Source organism: Hipposideros armiger, unplaced genomic scaffold (genome assembly GCF_001890085.2).
Source record: "Hipposideros armiger isolate ML-2016 unplaced genomic scaffold, ASM189008v1 scaffold_37, whole genome shotgun sequence".
Classification (NCBI taxonomy): Eukaryota; Metazoa; Chordata; class Mammalia; order Chiroptera; family Hipposideridae; genus Hipposideros; species Hipposideros armiger.
The window spans coordinates 868249-880250 of NW_017731387.1; the positions used below are offsets into that span (position 1 = coordinate 868249).

The 12002-nt window shown below is 40.0% G+C and overlaps 1 long non-coding RNA gene across 1 annotated transcript in view; it reads right to left on the bottom strand.

Moving 5' to 3' along the window:
- LOC109380423 (uncharacterized) overlaps positions 1 to 12002 on the bottom strand; it is a 144443-nt gene that overhangs the window by 87330 nt on the left and 45111 nt on the right. The window contains exon 3 of the long non-coding RNA XR_002123469.1: positions 11008 to 11216. This is a non-coding gene — a long non-coding RNA (uncharacterized LOC109380423). The remainder of the gene's footprint in view (positions 1 to 11007; positions 11217 to 12002) is intronic.

The following is a 12002-nucleotide window of genomic DNA, read 5'->3' on the forward strand; positions in this document are numbered from 1 at the left end:
CTGTTGCAAACTTCATAAAGTAAAAAAACTGTATGAGTTTTCTAGATTCTCGTTATTTAAAAATAATCAATAGTCTAAGCTTCAATATTAAGTTTTCATATCTACTTTGCAAGCACAGAAATTACAGTCGACCTCAGATAATGAAATATATTTAGAAAAATAAGGGGTATGTATTGCAAGTTATTAGAGTAAAAAAAAAAAGCCTGTTAGATTCTTCTACTCATAGTCATACTGCATTATGGCTAAATATGTAGTCAACTCAAAGGACATTTTTATTTGCTTAAGAGTTCCAGCAGTTTCCTTAGATGAAATCCATGGCTTTTGAGTGAAGTATCGTAGAGCCAAATTATTTTGAATTATGGTGATGCACTTTGCCTACTTATTTCATTTGCCATAACTCTTTTCAAACCGAATGATCATTTCTAAAGTCCATTTTGCTACCTTACTTTACTTTTCTCTGACCTTTCTCTATATAATGATGGGATATAGAATTATTGAACTAAAGAATAAATAAACTTTGTGAAGTCTAGGGGTAGAAAATGGAACATTTCAGTAAATGGATGTCTGGCTGGATGGCTCATTACAAGGCCTGTTTATGTGCATTTCTTTGATTCCGGAATATAAATACTGGGGAAGTTATGCTGGGGGTATGGAGGAGTTATGCTGGGATAATTAAGGCTTCCTGGAAATTTCTTAGATCAACCTTTGGTTATAATCTAAATTTTCAGTTTGTAAAACAGTCTGTCTTATCAGAAATTATGGTAGCAATCTTTGTGAGGTAAAATGAACTGAAGATCATTTCTTCTTCTTTTTTTTTTTTCCCATGCGGGAGTTGAACCAGCAATCTTGCTGTTAGGAGTGCACAGTCTGTCCACTGAGCCATCTGGGCAGCAGCGCAGCTCAAGGTGGTGAGTTCTGTCCAAGACATGGGTGGGCGTAGCCCACCATCGAACAGGCAGTCTTATCATTAGGAGCACGTGTTCTCACCAGCTAAGCCATCGTGCCACCTGTTGGCAGCTCAGCTTGGGCGCAGCTCACTGGCCATGTGGGAATTGAACTGGCAACCCTGTTGCTCAGAGCGTGTTCTCTTAGGCAAACTCTTAACCAACTGAGCCACAAGATAATTTATTCTTATAAATTTAACAGTCAGGTAGGAGATACAAGGTTTATGATGTCATCACCATTAGCTGATACTATTCTGCTAAAGACCAGCAATCAGATTATCAGATTTGCATGGATGATATGAATTGTAAACCACCATGGATAAGAGGAACAGTCAGATGGCACTCTCTACAGCATTGTAAAAGCCTGTGACGTATGACATAGAGGGTCAGAGGAGCTGTTTGTTTGTTTTTAAGAGACCCAATGAATAAGAGAAAGTCTTCCATGAGTAGTTAGAGTTGGACGCTAGTGAACACCCTGGCTTCCTGTTAAAAATCATCTGTACTGATGTATGAGGCCCAGGTTTAACTGGTCTGGGGTACAGCCAAGGCATGTTGGGCTACTTTTGTTTGTTTTTGTTTTTGATTTAACTCCCAAGTGATGCTCTTGCGAAGCCACGTTACAATGAGAATTGATGTTTTTATTTCTCAGGCTTTTGCTTCTGTGCCTTCTTACACCTAGAACCTACCTATGTGTGTACGATCAACCCCAGTATCGTAATCACCGAGGGTTCTCATTACTTTGTAAGTGTTTCTACCTCCTGACTGGAACGCAGACATTAAGGTCCTTCATGCCTGGTGTGGATGTCAGGAGTCTGTATTTTTAATGCACTTCTCAGTTGCTTCTGACTAAGAAAATGTATAGACATACTACAATAATGCTGAGTCCCTGGGAGTAGAAACTTTGGTGGTCAGGTGAGGATTGGCACACTGATTCCACTGTCACTGCAGTCACGACAGGGGGCAAGGTGATAAGTCTCTGTCATTAAAATAGTGTCACTTCCAGGTACTGTTGTGGGGATGACATTTATTGAACATAAAATTTTAAGCTGACTGGCATTTATATCAATGTTCAATAAAGATTACCTGGCCACAGCATTTACCTGTTGGCCCCTGTTCAGTTACTTTGATCTATTTATCCAACTACCCCACACACTCTGGTAGGGATATCAGAATCTGAATTTTCTAAGAGACATCTTAGCCTCAGATGATTTTAGCTCTTCCAAAATCATCTGACCTTGACCTCAGTTAAAAGTTACACACATTATACAAATTTAAATGCAAACACACATAATTATTAAATCCAGTACTGGCTCCCATGAAAAAACACTTTTGTGTGGACGAGGAACAGTTCTACACAAATGTGGAAACTACTGTGAGACAGATAGAAAAATCTCAAGAGTATCTATTATCAGGTGGCACCTTGTCCTCCCCTAGAAAATAATAATTCCTTCCCGAATCTGGGGTTAAATACAGAGTAAAATAGGACAAGGGGTAGCATAGAAAGTCACGTTCTCAATCATGTGGACTTCCTGGGCTCTGAGATTTACGGTTTGTACCCTAGACATGTAAGTTTAACATAGAAAGGAGAAAGCTTACATGGCAGACTCTCTCTCTTTGCACTTAACGATTCCTAGCTCCCCAAAGAGAAGAGAGACGCCATCAGCAGGGAGGCACACCCTGGGCAAGCGTTGCCTTCACAGTTCTCAGTCGGTCGGTTTGGCTTTGGCTGAGGCTGTGGTACGCCATTATCTTAATAGCTGTGTGAATCATGGGCCCAATCACCTACGGCCAGAGGAGCAGGGTTGGTTTCATTTCCAAGGAAGAATACACCGATGGGACACGCCGAAGCCCTCCATTCTTTCGGGTTAGGGGCAGTTGCAGTTCTTCTGCTCTTGGGGTACATGAAGCATAGCGACCATGGAGGAGCCACAGATGGACAGAAGGAAACTAGAATTCATTACAGAGCGAGAAGACTGTCTCACATTGTGACTGGTATTCAATAAATGTTTACTTTTAAAATTAAAACAATAGACTCCACTAAACACTGTCTACACACCGGTCTCTAAACACATGCATAAACTGAAAAGAATTCTACCCATTTCCTGTTTATTATACCCCAGTTTGCCAATATTAATCTTTTTTACTTTAGGATTCATCTTTTGTCTGAGGGGAAGAGTAAATAAAAATCCACCCAATTCACTTCCGGGTATGCCATCCCAGGTCTTCAGAGAGGAGGAGATGGGGGTTCTGAGTAGTTCTTCTCTCTAGTAATAAATTTTAGGGAACCGAAGGCAGCTTATCTTTGGATGGGTCTCAGTGGGAGCTAAATGAGTGGATATAATAGACGGGAGATGAGGCATCCCAGAACTTTATATCCTACTTCAATATTAACACCATTCCTAAATAGGTGTTAACAATTTTAAAGACAAAAGTAAAATGATATGAATGTACATCAGTTATATTTTAAACTAACAAACCATTGAAATTGGACTGTTGAGAGCTGTAAAATAATATGCAAATTTTAAAATATATTGAATCAGGCTGAGGAGGGGAAAATAGCAATATACCCTCCAGGTGCCACGATAAATACATATTTAAAATGGCACCTTTTGTAACCAGGGATATGGCAAACTAAATGCTCAAAAAAAAATGCTTCTGAGTACATCAGACCTAAAAATGCTAGATAATATAAAAAATAGCGTAGACTGAGTTGGCCATCCCCCATTCTCTGTATAAAGCAAGGATACGCTCAGTAAGGGCTTCTCACTGGAGCTGTACAGAGAACAGCAGCTCAGGCAGAAAGTGGACGTGACTGGGGAACTTGGCCAAAAAGGTAGTGTCCCCAGAAGTAAACAAAACATCACAATCCCAAGCAAACAAACAAAACTGTCCCCACAAGAAAGAGTGTGAAGATAGTGGCCTGTTTTGCCCTTGGCCCTAACTGCCAAGGAAGAAGGGTACATTTGCCACGGGGAGTCCTAACCACAGCTCCGACACAGTGCTTGGGGTCTTAAAATCTACAAGCTGAAGTTTAGTCCAAACACGGTCACGGGATATCAGTGTCCTCCACAAGGGGAAGAAGCCGACACAAATCCCCTCTGGGGAGGCAGGTTTTAAAACCAGGACTTAAAGAAGTGCCCAAGATAAAATTTAATGAACAAGAACAAACAATAGCAAATCACTAAATACACAAGGATATGAGCCACAGTGACTAATAATCAGCAGAACAAAAAACTATAGCCTTAGACCTGTGAAAACTGTACATAGAAAGACATAAAAATAAAAAATTAATATTTTAAAAGATATGTATTTTGAAAGTGAGTAAAATAAATTACTAAAATTGACAAGATCTGAGAAACACACAGAATGTCTAGAAATAAAATTTTAATCATTGAAATTAGAATTTCAGTGTCTAGTTTACACAGTAAAATGTTTCTAGCTAAAGAGTGAAAAGAAGACATGAAGACATTATACAAGTTACTACAAAGAAAATAAGATGGAAGATGTGAAATATAAATGAGAAGATGCTGAGGAGGTCTGAGAATTGCATAATTAGAATTTCAAAAGGAAATAATAGAGGAAGAAGGAAAGGACAGTATATGAGAAAAAACTAAGGATTTTATTAACTGATGAAAAGAAAATAATCATAATATCCAAGAATAGTCCCCCCACTTTTAAACTGAATAAGAAACCTATACCAATACATGTAAAAGATAGGAAGATATTACTCAGAAAGATAGAGCATTTACAATAGAAAAAAAAATGACATCAATCGCTGAGCACAGCCTTGATTCTCAGTGTGTCCAGCCCTGGCACTTAAACTATTTTCATAATTATATGTGTTCATTCTCTCTGTCGAGATAAACTTTGTACTTTATTTATGCTATGTTAATTTGTGTTTTTCCTTTTACTGTTTGGTCAGGCCGTTTTAGGGACCTGCAGGTTTTGATGACCTTTTCAAAGGATCCACTCTTGTCTTTGTTAAATTTCTCTATCATGTATCTGCTCTTCTGTTTCACTGATTTCTGCTTTTCTTTATTTCTTCCTCCCTTCCACTTATTTGGGTTCACTCTGCTCTTATTTGACCAGCTTCGTGATGTGGATCTTTAGGTTCTGGGTTTCAGAAGCACTACAGATAGTTCTCAAACTTTTCCTCTATGATCTGCTTTGCCTGTATCGCATCAAGGTTGATAGGTAGCCTTTTTTTTTTTTGCCATTCACTTGAAAACACTTTCTAATATAACTTTTGATTTCATCCTTGTGTCCCTAGACAGCTTTCTGGTTTGGATTTCTAATTTCATTTCATTGTGATTAGAAAACATCATATGTTCTCAATTCTTTTAAATTTATGGTGACCTATTTTATAGCGAAGCATAGCATCCGTTAGTGGATATATAACGAGAGCTTCAAAAGAATATCTATTCTCTTGTTAGTGAACACAATGTTCTAAAAATGTCAAGTAAATCAAGGATTTGCCAATCTTGGTCAGATCTCTTAGTCTTTATCTTTAGTTACTTTCTAATAATTTTATTAATTGAATGTTAAGATCTTCTCCTACATGTTTGGAGGCTCATTCACACTGATTCTTATATATGAATTGTTCCATTTCTGATTGTAACTATCCCTCTTTATCTTTGTCTTGAAGACTGTTTGTCATTAAAATTGGTAGTCTGGTCTTTTTATGCATATCCTTTACTTTTGCAGGCAGAACAGTGAGGTCTTAATTCTGTTACCCACTCCAAGGGTCACTGTGTATTCATGAGATTATTTGGAACAGTAAAATGCTGTTGTTATCCTGGAAAATGTGAATTTCGGGTCTAGATGCCCACCTCTGTTTCAGTTAGAGTGAAACAGGAAGCTCTGCTTGCCCGTCTGTGTGCTGGTTTAAACCTTGCTGCAGGTCTCAGTGTGTTCGCTGCCTTGGTTTTTATCTGTTGTGACAATGCTTAGTTCCCGAAGCCTTCAGCATCACCAGTCTGCCTCTTAGGAAGACTGTCTCCATGAGATTGGGCTTTCTAGGCATGAGACTCTCACAACTAGACTTGTGGTTCAGAGAAGCAGCACTGAACTCAAGGGCTTCAGACCTTTCCCTAGTCTATTATTATTTTTAATGATTACAGGAATGACAGCTATTGACTCAGATCATAATAGGCAAATCTAGGGACTGTGGCCCTGTGGTGTAGGGTTTCATTAATAAATAAGGATGTTTTCTTGGCCAAGTGCAATCATTAGAAAATTCAAGCTTTGACTTTTTTCTTTTCTTTTCTGTGCTTAGATTACAACTTCTTAATTTGCTAAAGTGAAGTCCAAAGACCCCCCCAACCCACTAGAGGGCAGAACCCTTTGATTTTGTGTTAATTAAATGAGTTATTTTTCCAGAGTCCTCACAAATATTTGTTATTTGAATGAAAGAGGAAATGAATTATTCTCTTATCGAAACAAGCGCCTATAGAATTAAACAATTTGCTTTATTAAATTTTTAGCAGCGCATGTCTTTTCCCTAAAGCAAGTGAGAATTAAATAAACTAACAGAAGTGGACTGTTACATTCTTGGAAATTACCTAAGTATACAAAAACAAGGGAATGATTAATAAATACACCTCCAGCTCACATACTACCTGATTTTGGGTGCTATTTTGAAGTTCAATTGCTGTTAGGGGTTGAATTATGCCTCCCTAGAAACGATATCTTGGAATCTTGACCCCTAGGACGTAAACATATGACCTCATTGGAGACAGGGTCTTAACAGAGATAATCAAGTTAAGACAAGGTCATTAGTGGGTGTCCTCACCCAGTATGACCAGTGTCTTTATAAGAAGAGGAAATTTGGACACAGACACACAGAGAGGACACCATGTAATGATGAAGATTTTCTTAAGCAGTGATCGATCTATAGCCAAGAAATGACAATGATTGCCAACAAATCACCAGAAGCTAGGAGAGGGGCCAGAATGGTTTTGCTCACATACCCCAGGAGGAACCGGTCCTGATGATACCTGGATCTCTGACTTCAAGCCTCCTGAACTGTAGACAATGCATTTCTGCTGTTTAAGACATTCAGCTGTGTTCTTTGGCACAGCAGCCCTAGCAAACTAATATAAGGAACCTACATACCTACCTATTTTTCTAGATAAGAAGAATTTGCTGTTAATATTATTTATTTTTTCTAGGAAATAATCAACAGCTATATTTTAGGATGGAAACATTTGTCTAAAGATAAAGACATCTCATTCTAAATTTTCATTTATTTGTGACTATTAAATGATTTTTATTTTTTGAAGTTTCTTTTATGAAAACGATTTCATGGGAAGAAAGCCCAATTCCTGTATTTCATCATTATATTCTAGAAAACATAAGATGGCAAATGCCATTTTGATTCTAACAGTGATAACATTTCTACACAGAATATATTTGATTGCGGACCGTGAGCTTCAAGAAACTATACCAACAATGAAGATAAAAGTTCTCAGAATGAGTAAAATGTGTGTGTTACAGCAGTAAACTGAAATCAATTACACCCCAGCCCAAGGGGCATAACATAAATAAAGGGAGGATTAACGGGGAAGTTGGTACAGGCTCCCAGGATGAGCTTTAGAGGATTACAAAAATAGAATCATATTCTGTGTTTATTGATGTCATGATTCCCTCCCCATTTTTACCCTGGGAATGTATATGAATAATTCAGGCAATATTAAATACTGCTGCCGTGTGGTTTAAAATATTTTGCTGGCTCAAAATGTTTAACAATGGGGCCCCGTACAGAGGATGCCAGACCTAACGCCATCAGGAGCAAATGAAAAAACATTTCTTTGATAAATTCCTCATGAGCATGGATTTGATATGGCTGTTACTATTTAAAGATCAAGCACTCAACTAAGATAATCTATTATCTCTTAACCCCTCTTACTAGTAAGTGATTAAACCTAAAAGTACATATAATTTGAGTGATTTTCTAGGGAAAAGCAAAGTTGTATATGATTGCCCGATCGAGACGTACCAGCAGGTTCCATCTGCTTGGAAACGTTCACTTGAACAGGAACCTTTTTGTTGTTGCAATCTTAGCTGCTTCCTAAGACAGATGTGTTTGTTCAGTTTTCAGGAGAGACAGCAGCTGCTCAAATTCAAAAATAATAGATAGGGGTAATTTTAAGTGGCAAACATGAAAGTTGATTTCCCAGTCTTGCTTGCTGCCAAGCAGCTGGGCAGCCAGAAGGCACGCGAGCCTCCTCGGGGCCCATTCATTGCCATGTGTGTGCGATTTCGTCCTGACTCCAGTACAGGTTCAGAATCCTATCCTGTCCACGGAAGGGACACGCCTGAAGGAATGCTACAAACATACTGCTTTTCCCAGTGCGGGCGACTTGGCCCTTCATCTCTCACGGCAGAAGGGAAGTGTGTCTTTACTGAAAGTATGCCTTATAGCAGTACCCGTTCTGCCAGAATGGCCCAAACCCCCATACCCAGCCCCTCACTGACCACAACTATACAATTTGGATACATTACAAAAGAAAACAAAAAACGACGTGAGGACCCCGAAATATGAGCAAAAGCAGATGGGTGAGGTAGAGAGTTAACAGTAGGAGAAGCAGCCTGTCCCAGGGGAGTTTCCTGGTTTTCCTTCAGTTTCCTCTCTCATAGCTTTGCACCGGGGTGGATAACAGCCACACAGGGGCACAGCGTGGGCGGCTAAAACTTTCTCAGAAAAGCTGGATATTTTTGGCCCAGGAATAATGGAATACAAGCCAGGCTGGCCCAAGTATGTGGAAGAAATCCAAGAGGAGGGACAAGTGAAAAAGAGAGGCCAGCATTCCGTGTAGAAACCCATAACACTCCTGGCGTCATGTGTGAACCGCACATGCTTCGTGCAAACCCAAGGCAGTGAAGCAAGGACTGAGAACTCGACTGATGTTTGAACCACCTGCAGAATCCCAGCCTAACGCCTGGACCTCACACGGTTACATGAGACAGGCCCAAATCAGCACGACCAAGGCCTTACAAAGATACCTGAGATTTGAAGGAACCACTCCAACAAAAGTTGCAGCACACCTGACAGTCTGAACATAAGGAAGTCAATTCCCTACAGAGATAAACGATCGACATTCTCCCAGTATTATAACACAACCCAGATTCTACACAACGTAACACTCACAATGTCCAGTATGCGATAAAAAAATAAGTCACACACCCCAACTGGGAAAGGTGAGCCTTTCTCAGAGGGACAGGAATTCTGGGAGGACTCAGTTTTTGAAATTATCAGGTAAAGATGTTAAGGCAGCTGCTGTAACTGTGCTTTATAAGGTAAAGAAACATCTTTGAAAAAAATGAAAAGGTCGACATTGTAAGTGGAGAACTAAACATTACAAAGAGGACAAAATGGAAATTTTACAAATAAAAAATGCATTATTTAAGTAAAAAAAACCATGGGGAGCTCCACAAAACCGGTCACCTTTGCCTTTACGGCAGTCCCAGCACTAATAATGCTTCCTGGCTCAGCACAGGCCCGTGAAACATAGTTAACGAAAAAAAAAATTCCTAAAAGGCAGGCAAAATAAAACATTTTAAATATTTTAAATTGATTTTTAAGCTGATGTGAATTATATAATTTATATAAAAGCACAAGTTTTGTTTCTAATGGAGAAATTTCAGTTCTTTATAAGAAGGCTAAACCACATATTTATTTTTGAAATATTCACTATCCCCTATGAAGACAAAATAAAAATTAATCCATTAAATCTCTTAGGTATCTAAACAATTTTGTTAAAGTTGTCCTAAGTATTCTGCATGTAAGGAGCTTGGAAGTCGCCACTCTGTCCTAACAAATAAAAAGCAAAGCGAACTAAAAAAAATAAACAAACAACAATGAACAACTGTACCACAAATTAGAGAGACAGACTGGCAGATACAGAAAGTCACCACACTTACCTGATCCAATGGTCCCCGGGTGGGGAGACGTGAGCTGTGATTCACAGACCGTTGGCGATCAGTGCTGAGAAGTCCCAGAATTAAAAATTCCAAGTGGACCCCACCATAGGTGGGTCTTCCTCTCCAGGCGTCTGTGAACCCCACTTCCAGGAGCGTGACCAGGTTGGAGGAACATTCTCCCAAGCTCCCAGCAGGAGAGGGGAAGGAAACCGTTTGGAAATACACTGGAGCCTTGTGTTCTTAATAAGGTGTGTCCACAAGTGAAACTGTTTAAGCAGAGCCTTACCTGTTGGGGTTTTATTGGAGCCTGACTGACTCAAGGGAAGAGAAGTAACCCAAGTGCAGCCAGTCGTAGCCTTGCACAAGGGAGAAGGGACGCAGCCAGCTCCAGTCCACTCTAGTCGTCCTGTCCCCAGAGGAAGGGAGACAGGGGCATGTGAGCCACTCACCATCCAGAGTCACAGGCTCACAAGGGCCCTGCTCGAAGGACTACGGGACACTTCCCCTCCCCCGTACCGTGCCAGCACGTTACTAATGGACTACTGACAGCAGTCCCTTTGACCCAGTGCATCGTGTCTGGCTATCAAGAAGAGAATTACAAGGTGTACCCAACGGCAGGCATCACAGTCTGAAGAGGCAGAGCAAACATGAAAACCAGACACGGCGGGGGTGTCGTTGTGATCAGACGGGGGCTTAAACAACTATGATTAATATGTTAGGGCTCGGATGGGTAGGCAGCATGCAAGAACAGATGGGCCATGTCAGCAGAGAGATGGGAATCCTAAGAAAGGACCGAAAAGAAAATGTCGAGATAAAAATGACTGTAACAGAAAGGAAGAACTCTTCTGATGGGCTTTTTAGACTGGACACACATGAGGCAAGACTCTCTGAGCTTGAGGAGATATCAATGGATCTTAAAAAAAAACACCCCAAACCCAAGAATATGTACAGACTGGGGCACTGGCAAAAGGTATAGCATATGTGTCATAGGGTTCCAGAAGGAAAGAGAAAGGAACAGAAGAAATACATGAAACAGTAATGATTGGGGATTTCCCCAGTTTGATGTCATCCACCAAACTAGAGATCCCAGAGAACACTCAAACAGAATAGACACTAAAAAAACTGCACCAAAACACCGTACCTCTGACTCAGGGATGTTTTCAGCACATCTGCCCCTATCATGGTTGGCGTGTTCTCCGTCCCAGGTTCCATGACACACGGAAGTCACAAGTTCTCTTTCCTGCCGGCCTCCCCTCAGCTGGAACCAGTGTGGCTGAGCCCCAAGGCAGCTCACCCGATCCGTGCTCTCCGGCTCTTATTGTTCATTGATGTTGCTTTGAGTCGTCAGCTCTGAAGAGTTTGAAGAAACGATTTTGTAAGTTATCATACGTTCCTGGTTGGGATGACAAGGAGTAGTGTTCTCTTATACTTTCTTCTGCTGAGCAGGGCAGGATGTTTTTTCACACCAACTTAAAGCATATACAGAGGGTGCCAAAGAAAGGTATACACATTTTAAGAAAGGAAAAAAACTGTATTAAAATTACGCTGATGGTAACCACTTTGAGCCCCTCTTGTAATTGCAGAAGTCAAATGTGATTTGTATTCTTCTTTCCTTTTTTTTTTAATTGATATTTATTGGGGTGACAACGGTTAGTAAAGTTACATAGCTTTCAGGTGTACATTTATGTAATACATCATCTGTATATCACATTGTGTGCTCACCGCCCAGAGTCAGTTCTCCTTCCATCACCATATTGTTCATCCCTTTTACCCTTCATTTTCAGTATATATTGAGTATTACAATTTTAATAGTTTTTTTCTTTCTTAAAATGTGTATACATTTTTGGGGCACCCTCTGTATTTAACCAAGCACAGCAGACCTGCTGAGGGTGAGGAAAGCATTTCTGTACTCTCATAGCCAAACAGAGTCTGTGCAATAGAAAACATTTTTAGAATATGAACTTGTGGATTTTTATTATTGAAGAACTCTAAGCTCTCATTTGCCTCAAGAAGCCTGTCTAGCTTTCTGTTTCCAGATTCTGCCCATTACTATGGAATTTTATAAAGCCCCTGAGTTGATGATGCTTTCCTGTTAGTGTTTAAGTAGCCCTGTCGGTATGGGAGTATTTCACAACC